A 23764-nucleotide genomic window follows, 5' to 3' on the forward strand; every position below is an offset into this window, starting at 1 on the left:
ACATGGCATCATTCTTAACCGTGCAACACTTAACCGGAGCAAAGGTCGCATTTTCTAACGATCTACTTCATTTTTCGTTCATTCGCACGTCCTCATTGGCTGGGACGCCACTACGCTGCCGTTGTCGCTGGGATCGGCCACCCGGCACTACGCACGATAAAAAACGAAGAATAGAAAAATTTAATGGGAAGCTATAGAAAATATACGGACCAAGAGTTTTTCTGCGCCGGACCATTAAGTTTATCAACACTGTGTAGAAAATGCATTTTTATATGACAGAACACACGTCGCAAAGTCCACGTTTATCACATAAATGACGCATACTTCGGCGAGTTACGCACAAAACATTCATGCCACAATTTGCTTGGAAAGCGGGCGCTCTGCTCTGAATGTGGTTTAGTGAGCGACGGTGAAGTGAGGTTACCGAGTCGATTTAAACCCGTGGGCCCTTCTGGGAATGTCGCGTGTCTGGAGTTTAGAAAAGGTAACGATTAACGCTAGGTGAGTACAAGATACGCAGCATATTATGAGCTGTAGAGGGATCAGGAAGTTCCGTGATACGTCTCTTGAATGCTTCAGCACATCAAGCAAGTGTCCATGAACGTGCCGCTAAGGAAGATAGAAGCCTTGGGTAGAGACAAGACAATCCGAAACGTGCCCCTTTCTTCATTGATCAGGACAAAATGGACATAACCAAAGCGGTACAATTAAACGAGAGAGAGGTTATGCGGTGAAATGTAAAGAAATGTCCAGCTCGGCCGTTCTCATAGAGCATGCACGTGCAGGTGAAAACAATTAGGGGTGCAACGAAGTGCACACCCCAAACACGTCGCATACATACACAAACACTGATTCCGAAAGCCCGCCAACGAAAAGAAGGTCGAGTGCTGCAGTTTTTTAGAAAAAATATGTTCTTAGTTAGAAGTTCTCAGAAGAAATGCACATTCGACAGGAAACGAGCAAGTCGTCGCCAGTGAGATTCCAGACAAGAAGTTGGTCTGTCTTGTTCGAGCCCTTTCACTCTCAAGACTGCAGGCGTCGGATGATTACAGGAGAGGTGTCACCAAGAGCGAAAACGACAGACAGAGAGACAGGGAAGGAAGCGGACTTTCTTTCCTGCAAAGACGCACGTCTCGGAGGTGGTCGGTGCCATTTGAAAGCACTTGGCTGCCGCCTTAGTTACACATGGCGCCGCGTTTGCCAGCAAGACCGACCCTGACTTGGCTTCAAGGTCGCCGACGCACGTTGGTCTATTCTATAGGTTATTTGATTTAGCGCGCCACAGAACCCTTCGGTACCAGAGTACTTTTACTAAGAAGTATCTATAGCTAGCCTCTGCTTAACTTCCCATGCCTTTCTATACATAGGTCCTTTCTCTTTCTCTTGTTACTAAGTGATACGCAAGGACTTTTTGATACAACGCTCACAGCAGACTGTGGGCCTATGTATAGGGACGGAGCCAGAATATGCCTGCAATCTTTCAATTTCAACGCGTGTAGTAGTGGTGTAAGCCTCAACTTTCCGTTCGTAGTGCCTTTACTTTATATTTTTAATATAATTTACTGCTAACACTGCTTTAAAAACTCAGCTTATGTACATTTCCATGTTAGTAGCGGGTAAATGTTTTTCTTTGCACATGTCTCTTCCACATTTTCTATACGGAGAGTTGGAGCATGTAATTCATGCAACTGAACTGCAATACATGTAATTGAAAGAAACTGTCTCTTTGTAAGAGCGTTCAATTAACTCGCATTATCACAATATGTAGCATATCTTTCTCCTTCTCCGGCAGCCACGTCACAAGATTGGAACGCTCGATCCGAAGCAAAAATAAAAGAAAATAAGTCTGATATATGGTAGTTTTTCGTGCGCGATGCTATTCTTTCTTTTCTAACGAGGTTCCGCAGATCTACAATTTAGAATTAATATTGTGATGTCAACGAACAATCTGTAACGACGTTCCGGGAACGGCGTTACCAGCAATTTGTACCAGCACAGATTTTGTTGTTGTTTTTGTTAAGTGAAACACGCGTTCGCCATCATATGGTTTTACTTACGGAGTTTTGTCTCAACTAGACAAGGTTCTCCTATGCAAATGTTCTTTTTCGGACGATCGTCGCCATCTACGAGAGGCGTTATCATTTGGGGTCGCTAATACCGCAAATGCCATATTGTATGATTGCAATCATTCCGGCAATATGTGCCTCGAGAAAGCTTCTAACACGCGTGAATACTGAAATTACCGCTATGGACGGCTTACTTTACTACGCATGCAAATAACCTTGCATCCAGCTGTAACACAATGAGAGATACCATTCAAGTGACTGGAGGACTACAAATATATATATGAAATAACTATATTACTCACATTTCCAATTCGCGCGCAGAAAATCCTCGCTTTCCCGCCGGTTCCATCGCGTCCTCTCACTCTTACCTTTTGGTAAAAGAAAATAACAGGTCATGACCAGCCTACATGGTTTTCCTTTATCATGCAGCATATAAAGGCTGCAGGTGAAGCCTTGTCTTGATGTCGGTAAAATAAAAATTTGCGCCTCGGTTATAGCGATATGCTGAATCTGTCGCGCCAAATGCTCTGTTGAATAAGTTGCCATGGAGAGATACCCGAGGTAGTTGGGTGTGTTGGTACATGTTTGAAAAGGCGGTAGCGCAAAAAAGAAAAAAAAGGACTCGGACGGAGGCGAGACGACAAGGACGAGCGCTTTTTATTCGTGATATTATGTCTACGAAAGATCTGCGTCAATCTGAAATAAATAGCAATTAGCTGTTCCATTAGCGGACTTGCTGCAGACCATGTCCATCATATCGACTGCAGGACTGCTCACATTTTGCTGTTCTTCACTGCGCTAACAAGGTTCGCGTTGCTGCCCTCGTGAGATGGGAAGCTCATTGAAGATGTTAGTCGTTGTCCCTCATAGCGGCCTAAAGGGTTGTGCCGAATAACGTGTTCGGAACGAGTATGCATTCGAGAAACAGTGATATATAGTCGCGGACATCAGAGCCATGGTTCCTGAGCCGAGACCATGATGGCTTGGTCGGAGATGCATCCTCAAAACGATAATTCCTGCACGCATTGGGTACAGGAAACGATGTCGACGCGAGAAGAGCTGGCAAGACAAATTCTCGAGGAAGATCTTAACAGCAAGAAAGCGGAGAAGGAAGAGGGTGCCATAGTACCGTGGATGCGGCGATGTTATAAAAAAAGAACACCAGCATTAAATAACATTGGACACACCGTTACAGCAATGGGGTGAATTGTGAAGGATGAATTCTGTCAAGCGACAACCAATTGAAGGCACTGGATGCTAAAACCAAGGAAAGCATAGCAGAAATGAACCTTTGCTCTGAAACTGAGAGTCGTAAAACATCTGCACCCTCGCCGCCCTCCAATAGATGTGAGGGAGTTTAAGGTTATGCTTATATTAGTCGTTAAGTGAAAAGAGTGAACGTGCGGGAAGAAAAGAAAACCGTATAATTATGCCAAATGCAACCTGCACATCTCGCCTTCTTAAGTTGCCATTCTAAAAGGAGTACTGACACACAATTTTGAAGTGGAGGTAACGCATGAGATCGATTTACGTGGGAGCACACACATCGTCTGCAATATATCAACGGCGAATATAGCTTAGCACATAGTTAAAGTCAATTTTAAAGTACGTGCGCACAGCCAACCGCAAAACACGGCACCTCGCGACATCGACATCAAGGAAAGGTTGTAAACAATCGAGAAAGCGTTACGTCATGAATTTTCGTTGGCTGCCATGCTGCCTGCATGTGCTCTTCTTCTCAGTTATCACTTGTAGTGGGATGCTCTCCGTGTCGCTGCAACTACAGAATTAAGCGGCAGTTTTTGTCGTCTCCGCCAGAGTTCCCGCAGTATCAGCTTGACTGCGCTGCACTGACCACGAACGAATTGCGTGTACAACACAATGTCGCGTATATACGGCGTCGTTGACTTCTGCTGATCAAACACATTCGGGGTCGGGAATTGCGATGCATCGTTTTCCCCACGTTAGCATTCACTGGCAGAAGTGGACACGCTACTGTTAATGACCGTGCAGGCCACCACGTTCGACGCCGATTTGTCGTGTCTTACCATTGAAGGCTGCCGATGCGAGGGTCTTGATATTCGTCCTCGCAGTCGCCGGTGGCAATATCCGAGTCACTGCTTTCTAGTGGGTCGAATCGAAAGTGATTGGCCACGTCTACTACGCCGGCGTCTCCCGCCTGCAGGAAAGCGTCACCGTTGGACGACGAAAACGATGACGGCGATGGTGGCGAGGACATGCCAAAGCACGTGCAGGCGCATAGCAGACCAACTAGCAACACGAAGCTCGCGCGTCAGGGCATACGTCAGAGGATTTTGCGACCACGTGCCCGGCTGCGTTTACTTTCCTTCTCTGACCCGTCTCGTTGCTCTCTGAAACCGAAACTTGGACTGGTCGCTACAAACAAGACTGCATATGATTACCTCTCGCTTACTGAAGTAAATGAGGTTTCGTGCGGTGATTACTGGGCCATTAGATACCTAATAAAGCCGAAAAAACTTACCGAAGTTCTTTTGTCTCAGTACTCCTTTAAGTGATTTATTTGATACTATATTGGTAATGTTCACAACTCTCGTTGCTTGCCTGTACGCAGCATTTGACTGTCATGTGAACTTACGGAAATGTCATAAGAGCTAAATATTGACACACACACACACCGACACTCAGACAATGTTCGAGCTGCGATTTTTATGCAGCGGTGGAGTATGACGCTTCCCTATACACCTTTGAAGCACCAAACGCATGGTGTTTCATCATAGTTGTCAGACAATCAGATGGTCCTTGGTAGCGCTGCGTATATGCACATTGTTAGTACCGTTTCTATATTGTTGTTTTTCAGACGTTTCCTTAAATAATTGTTTCGTGTGTCTTTCTTTCTTTGTCTCACTCTTTGTTTGTCCAAGTACGTGTTCTTTTTGTTCAGTTCACGTTGCCATCTATTTATTTTCCCACATTCCTATGTTTCGCGTCAGGAAGAATAAGTCCTCGGCGAGTGCCCGAGGCGCCTTTAGCCCTGTTTACTCTGGCTAGTGTTTGGCCTGGAAATAATAATTCTATTACATAATTTTTTTAAATGCGAAAGCGTCAAATGGCCCATTGAGCGAAAAAGCCGGTGTCTGTCCTCTGTTGTAGTGAAAGGGTGCCTAAACTCGCATTGCCATTGGCTGCGACGCCACGTTACGAGCTGCGCCTCGACGGAGCAGACGGGCGAAAGGGCACACAAGGTTACGTCTGCTGCCCCGATAGAGCGTGAGGGGAGAGGGTATCGTCGCGACCTCACGCCGCCCTACTCTCGCTCTCGGCTGGAGCGCTCCTTGACGGAGCCGAGCTGGCAGATGCGAGCGAATGGGGACACCTGCTGCGGCGATAGCGCGCCAGGTATTTCGTGAGGGGAGAGGGCATCGCCGCGTCGGTGGCATCCGGCGTTGGCAGCGCAGGCTGTTGCTGTTTGCTGGCTCGGGCGGCACGTACCGATATGGTGCATTACTCGCAGCACGAAACTCGAAGGACCGCATTCAGTTGGACATTAATGCTTTCAATTCAAAACTCATAAGAAGTGCTTAGGTGTCCTCGGACTTCTTCTGTATTTTGTACATGATTTATGTTCATTAAATCTTGTGGTGCATAACCCGTTTAGCGCCACTGCGGGAACTCGGGATAAATAACACAAATAAAATGTACTATGCAGCTGCGGGAAGCATTTTACCTGTTCTCACGTACGTATGCCTTGTAATAATGTTTAATATAATACTTTGACCGCGATATGTAGTGCGACGGGAATATTTACACGACATAACGCGCATTTTCGGTTGAGAGATTAAAACCAAAGAAAGGTGTTAAGCTCAAGTGTTCGCAATACTTGAAACTTAAAATTAACTTTTAGAGCCATCTTACGTGCAAGCTCTAGTGTTCTGGTAGCTCGCCGAGTGTTTGTCAACATATATTATACCAGATCACGAAATACTAGCGATTGCATGCTGTCTGCTTCTTTGTTACATTCTTATCACATGTATTGCAACTTTCGCCTGAGTTGATAGCACTTATATGCAGTCGTGTATGCATATATGTCTGATGTTCACATGCCGCACAGAATTGGCCCTGGCAACAGTTATTCATCAGTATTAAAAATGTGCACGACATCCCAGCTCAACAGTGACTGTCAGCGCTTTCCAATGTCCGCTGTTGTTCTTCCGCGTAACAATGTTTCGTTCGCAGCAATTTATGCATGCAAGAGCCAACATCTCTCTATCAATTTCTTTGCGGCACCTTTATATAACATAATCGTTTTATGCAAAGTGGCAAATTGTTATTTGATTGAATCTAAATGTGGCTGGAAATACTTCACATTAAAATGAAGACGTCCTTGCCAGGGAACCAATAGATGTGTGCTTCATTCGCTTGCAATCAGCCCATTAATTTTTTTTGCAATTTTATAGAGGACACAGCAACTGTGTAGTACCTCTGTCACGAAACTGCAGCACAACGTCACAACAGTTAACCAGTGAACAATGTCAAGGGCAGGAATTACCTTCGGAGTTCCATGTTTAGCCAAAGGCATATATACGTGATTTGTTGCTTTACAAGAAAGAAATTAGAGGAGTAAAAGTAAAAAAAAAAAACTATCGCAATATCTGCATTATTAATACTGTTTCGTACACTGTAGAACAATTTGTACATTGCAGACGAAACGCTAAGGATAATATTGAAACTTGCCCCATGGCCAGATTGCGAAGTTCCCGAGCCGCTCAGCAACCTCCAAAAGTTTTACTTGAGAAGCAAGAAACAGATGAGACATACGGTGGCAAATTAGACACTCAGTAAATGCTGATCGAAACCGTTTACTTGCACAGAACTCGCGACTAGTTACAGTACACTCAAGAAGAGGAAAGTCCAGGTTATACTCCTCGGTATCCTCTAAACAGACGGACGCTTCAAGTTCCTGTTCGATTGACCCGTAGATACCACTTGCTCGGAAAGCGACCAGGCAATTCGGAATGAAGATGAAGGTGCTAAGGGGTGGAGAAAAATCTACCCTTTCAAGCGAAGAACGTCTTCAGTATCGGAGACTGCGAAGGGAAGCAAAAAGAGGGCGCCCATTTATGAGGAGGTGCAACAACGCAAGCGGAGCAAATGGGCGCATTTACGGGCGCGCGAATGCGTTAATCCAGCAAATTTAATCAGGTCGCTCCCTCCGGCTATCAAACCTAATCAGCAATTAGCGAGGCGCCTCGGCCCGCCTTCTCCCCTCTCTCCTCGCCCTCTCCTGGTTCGCCCCCCTGTTGCAAGAGTGCACGCCGATGCAGGGCAGCGCGGCAGAAGCGAACCCACTTCTCCTGCCGACTTGTGAGCACCAGCGTCATTTTCGTCGCTCACCTGACTTCCGGCGTTGCTGACCGCGGTGGCGTAGCGCGCCGCGACGCATCGTGAAGGCGTCTTTCACGCGACGCCAGGCGGGCGATCTCCGGACGCAGAACCCCTTCTCCCGACCAGCTGGCGGCAGCCGAGCACGACGACCGACGAGAAGATGCTGCAGGGGCTGAGGCGTGCGTCCAAAAACAAACACCACTCCACACGCTCGGAGTCGGGGTGGCGGGCCGATATGCGGCTGTCGCCAACGATCGGTCAGGTTCGCTATCCAGGCGATTGCACGTAAAGGGGAAACTGTTAGCGTTTTAGGGATCGGGCTGCTGGGCTCTTCCTTCCACGCCGGGCCCGATGGCTGGTGCTCATCAGGGACGAGGGGAAAGGAGGCGCGTTCCCTCCTTCGTCCTCCCGGATGGGACCAATCGAGAACCGCGTGCCGCCTCGCTCCGCCCACTGTCGCCCTTGCCACGCGGCCCGTTTACTTTGCCGGCTATCTTTCTCTCTCTCGCTCTCTCTTTGTCTCCTGCAACTTCATTCTCTCTCTCGTCGGCGGCGTCGACGAGGATTCGAGTGTGGGAGACGTTTGCGCGGGAGACACCAGGACGCCGAAGGGAGAACGTTTCAAGATGGCGTCGAGTACAGTACTCGCTGATACCGTTGGCTCTCCGGCACGAAGCGGCCGAGAGAACCGTTGTTGATCTCGCGCGGCCTCGGACAGTGTGTGACCGCTTCCTCGGTCGCCTATTCCCTCCAGCATGTTTTTGGAAAGCAGCGCGCGATGCATTCAGCATGTCTCTTTCTTCGTTACTGGGAAAGCAGCGCAGCACGAACAGGGAAAGGACAGAGGAGACAGGACATGAGCTGACATCAAAGTGAAAAAACAAAGTTCATACAAAACGATGCATGATTTAAAAAGCCGGTCATTGCTGTTTTGGTTTCTTTTTTTTTTGTTCACGTTCTAGTAGGACGCTATTTTTTGTTACGAAGAAGCTAAATCAACGAGCCCACTGCCCTTTTAGTTGGCAAGCGCGACTGAGAGCGAAATTTTGACGAAGCTAGCTGTCCTGTGCTAGCACGGACAAAATAGCGGCCGTCAGTCACAGCTTTTGTGAAACTTGCGAATAAATTTCTTTTCGCAGTTTGGTGGTAGGGCCAGAAAACAAAAAAAAAAAATTGGTGCGAGCTTTTCCAACTTCGTTATTACGCGTGAAATGTGACCAGCTGTGCTTTCGTTTGTTATGCGATGTGCCAGTTCAGTGGTGCCAAAAAGAATGGCAAGGTGTCGCTGTTCTCCTGAGGTATAGAGTTTCAAACTCTATTGCCTGAAGCTCACTGAACGACACATACAGAGCTCGAAATAAAAATGCGGGTGGAAGTGTACGGAGTAGCACGATTTTAAACGCGTTTGAACGCAGCCAAGCGGGCTGAGTTCGCAGTTCGAACGACATTGTTATGTAGTGAAAAAAGGAGGAAATAACACCATGGAGCCGCACAAAACGATGGCCCTTTCTTATATTTACTTTTTTTAAATAAACCCAAAGCTTCCTTCAGAAAGGAAAGGAAACAGTTGCACAGAGGCAAAAACTGCGTGTTCGATGATTAAAATAAAGAAAAGAAGTGCCCGAGAGAGGAGGCGATTTCAGTCTCGCTGGGAAACTGCGTATATAGCAAAGTGGGAAGTTGCGGCAAAGTGGGAAGTTGCGTAGCAAAGGTTCGGGAGCCACTCGGCGCTTCCAGACAGAATGTCAATTCTGTCGGTTGACGTTTTAATGCATCAGCGCGGCACGCCGGCCGTCGCAACTTTTTCTTCGCGTTCTTCTTATCGCGCTGCTCTCTCCGTCTCTCTCTTTAAGCGCTCTCTATACGCTTCTTGATACTATTTTTTCTTTCTTTTCTTTTTGTGCTTGCTCGCTGCGCCGTGTTCCGCTTTCGTCGGGACTCTATAAGAGTGAATCTTTAGTTTCAACGAAACTTCTTCTTTTCTTAATTTGTAGCCATAATTTTTTTTTTCTCTGTGCGTTTCTGTTCCATTCTACAGATTCGGTTCCCTTCCGCTTGCCTTAGCGTAGAGCTCAGTATAAGATACATTAAGTTTTCCTTCGCCACTTCTCTTTTAGCACTGTGAAGCTTGCACTCAAATGGGGCTCTTTGCATATTCCTGCCCGAAATTGTGGCTTTGTTTCATCTTGTGTTTTGCAGTAAAGCGGCTGACAAGCTGGTAAGTTATTAGCGCAGCATTTAGCCGCGACTGCATGACCATGGCTAAAAAAACGCAGCTTCCTTCACTCATTGTGTTCATAGCGGTGTCAGGTGGCATGACCTGGTCCACAAGGTCCATAAATGAAAAGCCTTATTAAGGGCCTTCACTTCAAGGTATACGCTGTCAGAGCGAAGCGGTTCACGATATTTTCTTACGTTCTTGCTTGTTTTTTTTTTCCTGCTGCAGCTTTCGTTGCTGTGCCAAGGAACGCTGGGAATAAAGCCCGTTGTTTACCAGTCTCTCCCAACAAGTAGGCAAATATTTATCGAAATTTCACAGGGGATTATTAACCCGGTTATAATGCTCACGTTTTTAAGAGAATCGACACAAGGGTGTCGGAAGATAAAGGCGCTTCTAACGGTGCATGTAAAGGGATGAATACATTGAGGCATACATTAGCTTATCATGACGAGATGTATGTATGTATGTATGTATGTATGTATGTATGTATGTATGTATGTATGTATGTATGTATGTATGTATGTATGTACGTATGTATGTATGTATGTACGTACGTACGTATGTATGTATGTATGTATGTATGTATGTATGTATGTATGTATGTATGTATGTATGTATGTATGTATGTATGTATGTATGTATGTATGTATGCGCGCACGTACGCACGCACGCATGCACGCATGAAAGCTTTCTAAGTAAAAAAAGAAAACTAATGATATTGGAAATTTCGCAAAACATCAAAAAAAATTTAATTATGGGGTTTTACGTGCCAAAACCACTTTCTGATTATGAGGCACGCCGTTGTGGAGGACTCCGGAAATTTCGACCACCTGGGGTTCTTTAACGTGCACCTAAATCTAAATCTACTCACACAACTCACACAAACATCAACTCATGCCATAATTTACTTGCACGTAAATGAAAGTGGGAACATGTGACAACAATAAATGAAGGTAAATCCGTTCAACCGAAGATTCTGCATTGATATTCGAGCACGGGATTTCAGTGATGCACTCTTTCTTCAACACTTACGCAACAATGGTCAGCAATCACAACTCGCACAAAGCGTTAAATATCTCACACACGCAAAACGCACATGCGCAAATGTACTCGTGCACGTACAGGCACGCACATTTAAATGCGCGAAGCTGAGTTAAACAATCTAGTCTTTGAATATTTATTTGCTCTGTATCGGGCGTTTTGCGTTAAGCGAGGCTAAGGAAGCAAGACGCAGCCCATGTGTCACGTGAGAAGAAAGAACTTCGACGTTGAGGCTCTATAGGCAATGGGTAAAGAGAAAGAAATACGCAGGGCAGAGCTAACGGGAACGAACAAATCCAAGGTGCATGCAGCCTCATCTCAAAGCACCCGCAAAGAAAGAAAGAATGGGGGCGGTATAGTCGGGGCCGAGTTTAAGAAGAGAAAAACAGGGGAGAGAAAAACTGACATGGCAGCAGCACCGCGGATGCTTAGAGTACACTCTCTTCTAACTCACCCCCCCCTCCCAATTTTCTCTCGACTCCTCAGGCGCGAAGAGCTTTTCTTAAAAAGCAAACGATTAGAGCCCGATCGAAGTGAGATTGAAAGGATGTATAAGGAGTGAACAGCGGCGCACACGAAGACAGAAAAGACAGAGTTGCAAACAAAACAAGAAGACAACACAATCCTGTCGCGAGAAAGTATAGGAGGCGCCAACGTACACCCAACGGGAGCGAGACGCACTGAAAAAGTGTCAAGCTGCGCAGTATAGCTGCAGCGACGGTGGCGACGGTGGTTTGCGTGAAAAGTTATCTTCTTCAACACATTACAGACTCTTCCGTTTATATTTTTTTTATTTCCAGGAGAGTACAGAAGAATAAAGTAGAAGAAGTGAAAGAAAAGAAAATGGAGTGGTACCTTGACACGATATAATTCCTTAACGAAGATAAATGGACCTGAAAAAAGTTTGGCCTTCTTGATTTAGGTGTCAACGTTTAATTGTGTTTCTTTTTATTCCTTTGCTGCTGATTTAAAACGATGCCAATGTACCTTTCCCGTTATTTTCTTCTTTCTTTACATTCTTTTCTGTTTGCATGGCGGTTGCGATGTTTTCCTTTTTTTCTTTTGTACACGGGATGTTTCTTACCATCATTTCTAACGTGACGTACCTTTAAAGAAATTGCGCTTGCGCGCTGGACATCGACGTTGAAATGTTGGAGAGAGAGAGAGAGAGAGAGAGGAAAGAAAAAAGAAGTAAGACTTGATGAATTGCTTGCTCGCTTGCGTGCTCATTTGTTTCTAACTTACTAGCCATCGTTTTTGCAGACGCCGGCTCTCGATTTTCTTCGTCAAGCATATGCGCTGCAAAGTATTTGTTGCAACCTTGAATTGCTTCCTTTCTTCAAATGGCCCGGAATGGAAGCAATGAGCGTTGTGGGCCATCTCGCATGTTCTCCACGCACCCCGAAGTTGTACAACGCTAGCTCGCCGGACTAAAATAGGCGCCTAAAAGTTTAACTAATGACACAGCGAGAAACGTAAGGTCCAGCACCATAGAGCTCGCGCACTTCTGTGTCAGGGTATGCCTGCATTTAAGAGCTCCGAAATGCGCAGGAATGTCAGTGCACGTCTGTCCAAACACAACCTCGACTCACAAACGTGACCTTGAGTTCTAAGAAGAAATCTCGACAATTTTCTTGCTTTCGACGTATATCTTTCTTGCCATTTTTCTTTTTTCTGTTTCTTTTTTAACCTTCCACGGGACCGTCGGTAACAAAGGGCATGCGGCATGCATGAATGAATTTGTATATAGTGGCCACTGCTGGCGCTATGCGACGGGGCGAGGCAAGGACGCGAACCGAGAACGGGCCTTGAATTATTTTTACTGAGCCTCTGCGATGCCGGTTGTGAGCGCGTTCGGCCGCCGGCGCACTTCTTTTTCTTCACTTTCGCTGCAAACAATGCATGGATTGCTATCATATATACGGATCGTTCATTGGCATCTTTAGGGGAAACGGGGAACAGAGAACAGGTTTCGAAGACGAAATTGAATTCAGATAATAATAATAATAATAATAATAATAATAATAATAATAATAATAATAATAATAATAATAATAATAATAATAATAATAATAATAATAATAATAATAATAATAATCACCACCACCACCTATTCGCTACAGAGGAAAATAAAAAGGTACGCCACGCGTAATCCTTTGCATGCTGCGATGTAACAATGCACTAAAAATTTATTTTCTCGACCAAATTCGAGCTACGCTTACAGGCAACCAAGGGCATTCAGAAACTGAAGAAAATATCGACCACTTGCTATCAGTGTCCACGATATGCCCCAGAATGACAAGAACTTGCTAACGCTCTCCAAAAGGTGGACAATCGGACGCTTTCCGTGCAGGTGCTGCTGGAACACCGACCGCCCCCATCGCTCGTTGGCCCATAAAGCGATGAAGGCACTTTTGTGCTTCTTGAGGACGACGGGCTTGTGTGAACGTTTGTGACTATTAGTGCAATTACTATTAGACCACACGCGTCAGCGAACTCACCGCTAAATTCCTTTCCTTCCCTCCTCTCTCCCCCAGTCATTTTTGTTTTCCCCTTTCCCATTCCCCGGTGTAGGGTAGCCAACCGGACGGTATTCTGGTTGACCTCCCTTCTGTTTTCTTCCTTCCTTCCTTCCTTGCATTCGGTCTTTTTTGTGGCTTTTGTGGTTAGTAAAGTTCTGAGATCGGGCCCACAGAGAATACATGCATATAAATGTGATTATTAAACAGAACACACAGACACACACACACAAAAAAAAACGAACACATGCTTTTTTTTTATCAATTTCGTCCGCGGCGACGGACGTCAGGCTATAGGTACGATTATCTTAGCATATGTTGTAGTTGACTGAAGCTTAATATAAGGAACGTTTTAGGTAAGAACTTTGGGAAGTATTTTGTAGTTGCTAAAATTAAGGCGGCCAGGATGCAATGCACGCGCACTTACGTATAGATACCCTTGTAGTATCAGTTCCGAGAACACGTCTTTAAAGATGTGTGGCAAAATGAAATGCTGTTTCAGTTAACAGGGAACATTTTCTTTCCGCAGCGCGCAAAAAGGCTAGCTGTAACACTTGTGAATTTCGCCCTCATTTTGTCGTCACACATGTATCATTAGCCGCGTTTACATGAATGCCCCAGTAGTGCATCGCATATCTAAGGACATTTGGGAAAGGCGATGCGAAGCCGCTTACATGAACCGCATTAACTCTTGCGAGGACGTATACCGCCACATGCGTGAACTCTATACACTCGCCTTGCGCATTAGGGCGATGCGCCTTCCTAGCGCATTACCGCTGTTTACATGAGTGCGATGTGCTAGAAATGCGATGTGGTGCGCCAGTGTCTAAACGCAGCTATAATTAAAAGCATGCCTTCCAAAAAGCAACTCGCATGGAATGGAATATTATTACAGTTTTCAAATCGAAGACGTCTGCCATAAATGAAATTAAATGATCTCTGAATAGGTAAGAGACAGATATAGAGATAGAGAGAAAAGAAAGAAGAAAGTGGATGCATAGAAACGAGGAAAAAGGAAATGGAACGATTTGGAGACTTGTTCGCTATCTTTAAGCGTGAGACGCGACGTAATCGCGCGGGCAAAGCGACCGAGCACGAGGGAAGCGACTGCCAGGAAAGTGTCGGCTGCTCAACTACACAGCTCGGCGCCCACTCGGAACTACCGAGACTGCGCAGTTTTGAATCGCGGGAAAGAGGCGTCACGGCAACCCGGGGCCGCGAAGCGGGATTTCCACGAGCCGTCGTTTTATAAAAGAACACAAAGACGGGGCCGCGCGGGCGGACTTCACAGGCGACCGGGGAAGGTTGAAGTATCAAGAGACGGCTAAATCCTCCCGAGAAGTGCACTAATCAACTCGATAAAGTCGTCGACGCGCGATCGCGCGGTAAATAATAGCTGCCAGACCGACTGACACTTTGGGCGAGCGGCGAAGCGTCGCCAGCGCGCAGGCGATACCCGTCCGGACGGCCGCGCTGTCGGGCTGGGCTGCAGGCTCTCCGCGTATGTGTCTCGCTCGTTTCTCACCAAACGCGACTCGTGAAAGCACCAAGACAACACAAATAAAGAAAAAAACAAATAAAGCTGTAGCGACACTGGCAAGAGAAACCAACAGCGAACGAAGGGCGGCTGCGTTACACGCGAGCTGCTCGCTTTACTTTTGCGGAACGATTAATTTCGATAAACGCGGCTTAAAACTCCACAAAGTTTGTAAAAACGGGCGCCATCTCTGCGGAGTGAGCGCGCGCGCGAGTGCTTATACACTGCGACTCGGGCTCCTTCTTTTGTTGATTTGATCGGCACGGGAGAGGGCGCTTGGCGCGCTAAGATACGAACGAGCAAGGAAAAAAAAAGAAGCATCTATACTGACAAATCGCTTTCTCGGCTTCCTCATGGGTGAAAGCTTTTGTTAAGAGCCGCCTCTGTTTTTGGAGCTGCAGCGGTGATAGAGCCGTCGAAGTGACACTTCTGTAGATCTCTCTTCTGCTCTCTCTCCTTTTACGGCGATTGAAGCGTCGATTTCCTTTCCTCTGTCAAGGCGCGCCGCGCTTGCGTCCGTACACAGTTCGAGTTTTTCGGCCATTAGAGAAATAATGGGTCCCACTTGATTTGGCGCGAGCTGCCTGCCCCATAGAGGCTCCGGCGGCGGAACGATTCCGCGTCGCACAGTCGACAGCGCTCGAGACGTTTCCTTCTCGGTGCGTGTGTATATTTTGATGATTGTTGCGGTACGCTCTCCGCTTGGTGTCCTCTACTCGCAAGGAAAGTAATAATGGAAGTAAGTTTTGTAGGCTGATGTGTGTATCCGTTACTCTACTTCACTGCATTGCCGCGAGCGTTTCGGTGTGTCTGGAAGTCACCCGTCTATAGCATTAATGCCAACCGCCTAAACATCTGGGCGACGAAGTGACACGTTCGGCGCTTTGCTGACCGCCTCCGCGCAAACGCGCCCACGCACTCGACCTTTCTTCTTTTTGTTTCCTACAGTGACTTGGAAGTAATTCTCGTGCTCATTGTTTTCAACTCGTTAGTAAGCATTAATGGTAGCATGCAAGGTGATCGCGCAACGAGACCAAATTAAAGAGGGCGCCCTTCAAAGATTCGTTGTCGCCTTCAAACAGTGCCCTGCTCAAACTGTACGACAGACAGTTCGACTGGAACGTGTAACAAAGCTGACGGAAAAAAATCTAACTACCGTTTGGTCTGTCTCCAGCAAACACTTTATGATGCTCCTGCACATGTTTCCCGAGAACAGAAATCCTGGCCATGTGTAGTAGGAAGGAAGGAAAAAAGTGGAGAAGGAAGGCAGGGAGGTTAACCAGTTTAGCTTAACCGGTTTGCTACCCTACACATGGGAGCGGGATGGGGGGGATGAAAGATGGGGAGAAGAGATAGAGGGAGCACATAACACGGCACACGCATCGTTGGTTAGAGTCTGTCACTCTTGCGCGGTACGTGACATCACTGTCACAGCCGCTTGCCCAAGCCCGTCTCACCAAATAACCTATAGTCTCAAACCGGGCAACGAAGCAGTACGTAGTTTTTTTTCTGACATCATATTTCTTCAACTTTCCGGTCTGCAAACAAAATATGCGTCCAGAACGCCATTACACTCATCGTCGTTGCCATTGTAGCGGAGCTATAAACGGCTACAACGCCGCCAGCGAGAAAGACTGTCGCGTGTAGATTTGCTCTTGAGAAATATATGAGCACCCACTAATATCTAGGCTCCACATTTACATATAGAACACGCTAGCGCGCCCGGTCCGAGAGGCCGCGTCCCGCAATACTCCTCCCCGAACTATCGCCATCAAGGCTGGCCAGCCCTAATTAAGTGCGACCGTGGTGGTTCAATCTTCGGGCTACCTCCACAGTTTGGAGAATCGGACGCGAATCAAACAAGCAACTTTCTGACCGCCTCCTCCTCCGCCTCCTCCTCCTCCTCCTCCTCCTCCTACTACTACTACTACTACGACTACTACTAATCATCATCATCATCATCATCATCATCACAAATAACCTATTTATGTCCACTGTAGGAGCAAGGCCTCACCAACCGATCTTCCACCATTTCGGTCCTCCATTTTCCAAAATCTCGTCGCATCGTTTAATTTTTTGCCACCCATGACTGCGTTTTCCTTTCCCTAACACCCATCTTGTTTCTCATAACAGACCACCAATTACTTGCTCCACTCATTACACGGCCTGCACTAACTCCACTTCTTCCTCTTAATGATATCATCTATCAGTGCTTGCTCCCTAATGCATACTGCCATCTTCTTGTGTAATAATGTTACACGCATCGAGCTTTTCATTCCATCGCTCGTCGCGCAGTCCTTATCGTCTGCAGTTTTGTTATCCTTGTTTCATGTTCCACTCATATTGTTGGCTAAGTCAGCCTGATTTCATGGAGTCCTCCCCCCCCCCCCCCAATTTAATGATCACTTTCTTAACATAACGTACGCTGCCACACCACGCTGTTGCCGCGACAGTTCTGTACGCCAGTGCAGAGTTAAACGTTCTCGCGGAGAAGGTGACTCAGCCATGTCCTCGCGGCATTAGGTCTCAATCGGACACTAACGCGGGGCCCGCTGTCCCCAGCCAACCGTCAGAAATACCCGCATGTCAATCCGTTTCCGATGAGGCGTCGCATAAAAGTCCAATCGATCCTCCCTTCGCGAACCTTTGGTTCGAAGCAGACGGCTACGCGGATCGCACCCGCAACCGCCGCGACACGCGCCGCCATGGCAAAATCAAAGGCACGGAAAAGGGAACGAAGAAAGAAAGGAAAGCTTGCGCGGGGAGTGCGCGGGCGACGCTACCGTAGCTCCTACACTGCCCCCCCCCCCCCCCCCCCCCACCAAAATCCTTATCCCACGACACGTGTTGTTGTCGGTGCGCAAGTTGGCCCGCACCGCCCAGCACTTCGCGTACACTTGCGCAGTATTTGTACGTTACGTTCGTCTCTTTCTCTGCTCCCATCGGCCGCCGCCCCTCGTCACCGGGGCTGCGCGGCACGAACTCGCGGAATTTATTCAATAAAGGTTACCTAGCTGTCGCGAGGAGAGCGGATCGAGGTTTCGAGTGCGCGGAAGGACCGCGGCAAAGGGAGGCGTCCTGTCCGGCTCTCTCCTCCCAGCTGCGCGGGCGGGCGGGCGCGCGCGCGGGTCCCGAGTTTATTACGAGCCTGGAATGCGCTTCGCCGCCGCGCACGCTCGGCATGCGGCGCTCCTCGCTCACAGGGGCTCGCTCGACGACGCGTCCCGACGGCGATGCCGCTGTTGCGGGAACACTGTTCTGCCTGGCGCGCGGTTCACTTGAGCTTCGCTCGCTATATGAGAGAGCGGACCCCGCAGCCGCGCCGATACTGTTTCTGCCCCTCCCCGCGCAGCTCCCTGCCGAGATTTCTTCGCCTCCTTCGTATCTCGTCCAACTTTCCATTCCACCCTGCAGAGAAGAGTCTGCGTGCCGCCGGCGCTGGACACGACAAACTCTGTCGCATCCCGCGGCTGCCTGTACGCGTTTACGCACGGTGTGATGAGGAAAAAGAGAAGCAGATAGGAAGAGTGACCTCCTCGCCGCTAGTTCATTGCGTTCCTCTGCATTCCTTTGATCTATTTTCTTTTTTGAACCATTCGATCGGACGGCAGCCCGTTCTGGTGAAGAGAAAATGGAATGAGAGAGCGAGATTTGAAATAATACGAAACAAAACGAGAGGCCCAATATTATTAGATATGAAATTCTGCGAGGTACGGTGAACCTTAGTGGTTTGATCAATTTTTTGAACATTGCAATTCCATACTCGGGGAAGAATAATAAAATTTATGATTGCTTCATTTCACAATCAAGTTAAAGGATGATGATGATTAGAATGCGCGCTGGCAGTTGAAGTAAGTTGCATAAAAGTAGAGAATTTCTTCATGTTTTGTTGGTGGCCTGGTCGGTTTTGAATTTCGCTGATCGTTTGCCAGAGTGAGGAGACGGAGGAGGAATCCGACAAGAAGGCTACACATATGGGCTAGCTGGCCTTACAGCAAAGCCAAAAGTCAGGATCCGTGTTTGTCGCGTTTTTGGGAAACTTGCACCTCGTCTCCTCGTGCTGCTGGACTTTCACGTGGATCCATAACAGGGACATGCTTGACAAGAAGTTTAGCACGGTACTTAGGCATAGAACGCCTTTACGCTTATAATTGCACCCCACAAAATACCAGAAACTTCAATAAAGAGCGAAAAGAAGAACTGATGCTCTGCCAAGTAGCAGTGCAGGAGGAGCAAGAAGAAACAAGGACCGTTGTTTTCCCTGCTACGCAACATGTTAGAAGAAATTAAAACGTTGCTGGAAAACACACACACACACACACACACACACACACACACACACACACACACACACACACACACACACACACACACACACACACACACACACGCACACACACACACGCACGCATACATAACCTTTAACGCTGTAATGCCCAAACACAGTTTCATATCAAGAAAAATAACGACTAGATTGCCTTTATTTGTTGCTATGAAAAAAATTAATATTTCCTGTGATAAAAAACATGAAATGTTCTCTTAGTTAAAGCGTAATTACTAAAGTAATTTTTTCGTTTCCTGAAATATTCAGAACTGAAAACTCGCCCTAGTGTATCAAAACGCTACTGTAGTCTATGCGTTAGGTTTGCCGCACTTGAATCAGGGGCCTAATTCACAACGCCCGTCCTTCGTAAGAACTTCTCCTGATTGATCGGCAGCCTTCGCTAATATTCGCTGTCGCGATTGGACGTTTTTTGATGCGAAGGTACCACATGGCCCATTGAGCGAAAAAGCCGGCGTTTGCAGTCTGCAGCAGCGAAACGGCATCTAAATACCCATTGAGTGCGACGCCACGTCATGAGCGCGCCTTGACGGAGCGGAGCGAGCGAAAGGGAACACCTGCTGCTACGTAAGTGCGCCGCGTGTTGCGTGAGTGGAGAGGGAATCGCTGCGACGCCACGTCACTCTCGCTCTCGGAAGCCGGCGCGCGATCCGTATCTCTCTGTCTCTCATCCCCACTAGGCTTAGCTGCTGCGCGTGCCTGCCGGCCTAGGTGGCCACTGCCGCTTCTTCGGTCTCTCGACGCGAAGGGCGTCGGTGGCATGCGGCGTTGGCACCGCAGGCTGCTGCTGCTGCTGCTGCTTTCTGGCTCGGGCAGCACGTACTGCTATATGGTACATCACTCGCAACGCAAAACTCGAAGGACCGCTCAGCGGCGTTCAATTGGGCGTTAGGGCTTCCACATTCACAAGTCATAAGAAGTGCTTACGTATCCTAGGAGTCTTGTTCTTACGAACTAAATATCATAACTTTCTGTGAATTCAGGCTTGGGGCCCGAATTCGCAAAAAAACTTTTTACGCTAGATTGTTCGTAAGAAAATATTTCAGCCAATCCTGATGCTGGACATATTAGCAAAGGCGGCCGGCCATTTGAGGAGAGCACTTACGAAAGAAAAGGTTTTTGAATTCGGCCCCAGGAGTTTTAAATATCAACCTCGGAGTAGGTTCGGCATTATAGCTAGTGTTAAATCTTGCTAAGCAATGCAAGTATGCGCTACTATATTTTCTTAAGCTTCGTTACAGATGACGACACTAATTCGGAACGACAAGCCAGAACGCATTTCTTTGTTTGAAAAGATCTTTCTTTAACACAAGGGGTTGGTGAGGGGGGGGGGGGAGGGGATGGATGTGAAGGGTAAGCAGTTTCCAAGCGTAGTGGCCGTTTGAAAAAAAGTGTAAGTGCTATGGGAGGTGAGGGGTGAATTGGAATGGGCATGGGGGGGAGGGGGGGAGAGGGGCGTTCCAGCGCATTGGTAGTTGCATCTTTCGCACGTGGTCGGTTTCAGCAAGAGCGCGCTGCTTCGGTTGAACAGCCATATTGTTTATATCGGTAAAGCCACACATTGAAAGCGCACTGCGCGTCATATAGCTTGTCACATTTAAATTTTATTTATTTAGTTTTAATCAAGTACAATAAAGGGCTCATACCATGCATATCGACGCGTATGTAAAGCTTTCGTTGAGCTGTAAAGGTGGGCTAGTGACAGCCACGTTCCCGATATTGCACTTTGAAGTTTTATAATTTCTATGCTATCGTGATGGTCGGTGTAGGGAAAAAGGAGATGCCGATAAAAGTAACTGTGTTACTTTTCGCGCCTATATTAACGCTTCCTACTTGAGCCATGTGGCCTCTTTCTGTACATATCACTCATATCTGTAAGAGTTCACGCCGAAAGCTGTAGGTGTGAGGAATTCAGTACAGAGATATGAGGAATAACGAGATAGAACAGTTCTTGGGCAACTGGCCTGGACTTCTGTGCCCTGAACGCGCATCCCCCCTCCCCGTTTCATGCACCGCGGTAGCTTAGTGGCTATGGCGTTGCGCCGCTGAGCTCAAGTCGCAGATTCAATACCGGCCGCGGCGGCAGCATTCATATGAAGGCGAGGAGTAGGAGGAGGACATAAAAAGAGAAGGCATGGACGTTAACCAGAAATGCGTCTGGTTGGCTATACCCTACTCTGGGGGACGGGAAAGAGGGAATAGAAAGGTGAGATAGAGGCAGGAAAGCCTCAGTGAGCTGTCGCACGCACGCGGAGGGCCTGATCGAGTCAAAGGCTTTCACATAGGCCATTCGCCATAAAGAAAGACAAAGGTGTCTTCACAGCTTTTTTTTGTGGGCCGACGAGCGATTGGGACGGTATTCAAGTAACACCTGCACAGACAACGGCCTATCGTCCAGTCGTCGCAATGCGATAAACAATGTTTGTCTTTCCGACTGAAATCGATGGCAGTGGCGCAATAAATGTTCGATGTTCTCTTCGACGCCGCAGACGTCGCATGAGGCACTGTCGGTCGTTGCAATCAAAGTAGGGTACGCCTTCGTGAAAGCCACTTCCAACCACAGCCGGCATAGAAGCGATGCCTCACGCCACTGAAGCCCGGGTGGAGGTCGGAGTTGGAGCGAAGGGTTCAGTTCGTGCAACCTGGTGCGTCTTACATTTGCAGTGTTCCACTCTGTTATAGCGAGTTTGTGTGCCAGGTGACGAAGCTGCCGTGCAGCGTCTGTACTTGAAAGAGAAATGGGAGCGCGTGTTGTTCTTGATGTGACTCTAGGGCAGCTTTGGCTGCGTGATCATTTCCACTGATCCCGCAATGGCCAGGTAGCCACTGAAAAATAATTTCGTGACCTTTCTGTTTGACGTCGTCATGAAGTTTGACGACTTCGTATGTTAGCTGTTTGTGAGCTCCGCGTCTGAGAATTGACCGCGTGCTGTGTGAAGCCGGCCTTGAGTCGGAAAATACGGCCCATGTGCCAGGACTCTCTGTGTCAATAAATTGAATCGCACTGCGCAGAGCCGTGACTTCTGCAGCCGTGGACGTCGTGACATGAGACGTCTTGAATCGCAATGTTATTCCTCTCGTAGGTACAAACACAGCACCGCCAGAACTGATCGATGTAGTCGATCCGTCATTATAGATATGTGCGTGACTACTGTATCTCTCGTACAACAGGATTAAGCTCATTAGTTTTAGTGCAGATGGTGGTAGATCTGACTTTTTCTGAAGCCCTTTGAATTCTGAGGTTTATAAAAATTCTGAGGACGGCACAAACACTGTGGAGCAGACAACAGCATGGCCGCAGGTATGTACCCCGATGTAAGCGAGGCAAGATATGCACTGACAGTTGTGCTTTATGGCGTGCGGGGTCTTCCCACGGTGAGTGCAGAGAGGTGGTGGCAAGGGGTGCGGCAATGTGCCTGAGATGTGCACGCATTGATTCGACGGCGACGTGCGTCGTGATTGAATAATCTTCAGCAATGGCAATAGTTTAAGCCGTTGACGAACTGCGTGGTAATCCAAGGCACATCCTCAGAGCTTGGGCTTGAATGCTCTAAATTGTACGCAAATTGATTTTGCAGGTGTTGGAAATAACAGGTCGGCTGTACCGGAGGAACCCAAAAAGCGACACCATGGACAGCTGTAACATGGATTGTGCGGACACGTCCCGCGCCTTTCCTGCGGGGAACCTAAACAGATGACAAATAGCAATCAGTAGCTTCTTCCCGTGGTTCACGTGAGGAGTTCAGGACAGGTCTCTGTCAATCACAACCCCCAAGATCCTGTGATTTCTGTTGGACGATATCACTTGTATATTGATTGATATGCCGTATATTGATATACTGTATGCTGTATATTGATATGCCTTGATTGATATGCCATTGATTGATATGCAGTCTCCACCTAACGCGTGCCTCATAATCAGATCGTAGTTTTTGCACGTAAAACCGAAGAACCTAATCTTAATTTTAGCCTCATCCTCCTCCTCCTTTTTTTTTCTTTTTCGTCATATCACGGCAACTGCACCACTGGGTTCGTGCGCCTGTGTGCACCCGTCAGGAGCCGTAAACGCTAGCGACAAGTCAGCGGTGATTTTGTTCGAGCCACTCGCGCTCTTGAGACATGGGTTGGTTTCTTCGGATGCAGGTTAACGTAGCTAGTCTTCTCACAAAGAAGCATATTTTTCAAGACAGAAGGAAGACGACACGGCATAGAATAAACCCGTGCCAGAATTACACTTTCGTTTGCGTTTAGGAGCATGTGCACCATTATCCACTGAAGCCTCGTCGGCACTTAGTTCTCAGTAACTGCGGGTCACTGATTGACTCGAACGCGATAGTTCGTTCGAGGCTCTCTGAACAGAACTACCAACGCTCGCGATGTTTTTTTCTCGTGTCTCACCTTTCACTGTGGAACGTATATCATACGCGCGCAGCGCATCGAATTTCCCGCAAACCCCGCTGGCCTCATACAGCCGCAGCTGACGTTCGCTCAACCTGCTTGCGCCTTCGCGAGCGCGAACTTCTTTTTGCAGTCTTTGTGTCATTGTCACGAAATGCGGCTCACAGAAACCGTCCAGGTACACGCTCACCGTGATCGGGATGCCGCAAGTCCTTAACGCGCGCGCGCACACACACAGGACACAGTTTGGAAATAGAAACGTCGAAAAAGGAACGC

General features: G+C 47.6%; 1 protein-coding gene across 2 annotated transcripts in view; it reads right to left on the reverse strand.

The window, feature by feature from the left end:
• The window catches only part of LOC126542514 (uncharacterized), an 88811-nt gene that overhangs the window by 45990 nt on the left and 19057 nt on the right, over positions 1–23764 (reverse strand). Inside the window, exon 1 of one of the 2 annotated variants that reach the window (XM_050189621.3) lies at positions 7440–7741. The exons of the other annotated variant lie outside the window; for it this stretch is intronic. The gene's annotated coding sequence lies outside the window, so the exon portion shown is untranslated. Of the gene's footprint in view, positions 1–7439; positions 7742–23764 lie in introns of those variants that run through there. 2 annotated transcript variants of the gene reach the window in all.

Source organism: Dermacentor andersoni, chromosome 2, assembly GCF_023375885.2.
Source record: "Dermacentor andersoni chromosome 2, qqDerAnde1_hic_scaffold, whole genome shotgun sequence".
Taxonomy (NCBI): Eukaryota; Metazoa; Arthropoda; class Arachnida; order Ixodida; family Ixodidae; genus Dermacentor; species Dermacentor andersoni.